Here is a 475-nt window from a genome sequence, read left to right as displayed (position 1 = left end):
TTGCCAACGGCTACTTACACAATTACAGTCGAGCGTAAATGGCGTAAGTAAGAACATTTGGTAATACGCTATAGTGTCAGACCGTGCTAAATTACCCTAACGATCTGACTGTCCTTTTGCGATAAAAGATGGATCGAGGCCTCCGAAACGCAATAATAGTGTTATTCTTTTTTTTTAATCTTTTCCATATTATTTAACGGGGAACCATCGCTTTGTTTGAAACCGCCTTGTTTTCATTCCATTTCTCTTAGGGGAGAGTTTCAATTTATATCTGTGTGTACATCTTATTATGCAAAGATGTTTGTTCACACTCCAGTTTTAGTTTATTGACTGCATACGTGCGGTTAATCATGCATGTAGAATTTACAGCGCGCGTCCTTCATTCTCTCTCTTTCACATTCCTTTTAAGGAAACTCAATGCATATCTTTCCTTGTTTATAGTCTTATGACGTAATTCCGCACACATGTGAATCCA

This window comes from Penaeus monodon, chromosome 31 (genome assembly GCF_015228065.2).
Source record: "Penaeus monodon isolate SGIC_2016 chromosome 31, NSTDA_Pmon_1, whole genome shotgun sequence".
Classification (NCBI taxonomy): domain Eukaryota; kingdom Metazoa; phylum Arthropoda; class Malacostraca; order Decapoda; family Penaeidae; genus Penaeus; species Penaeus monodon.
Note: the sequence above shows the minus strand (reverse complement) of the source record.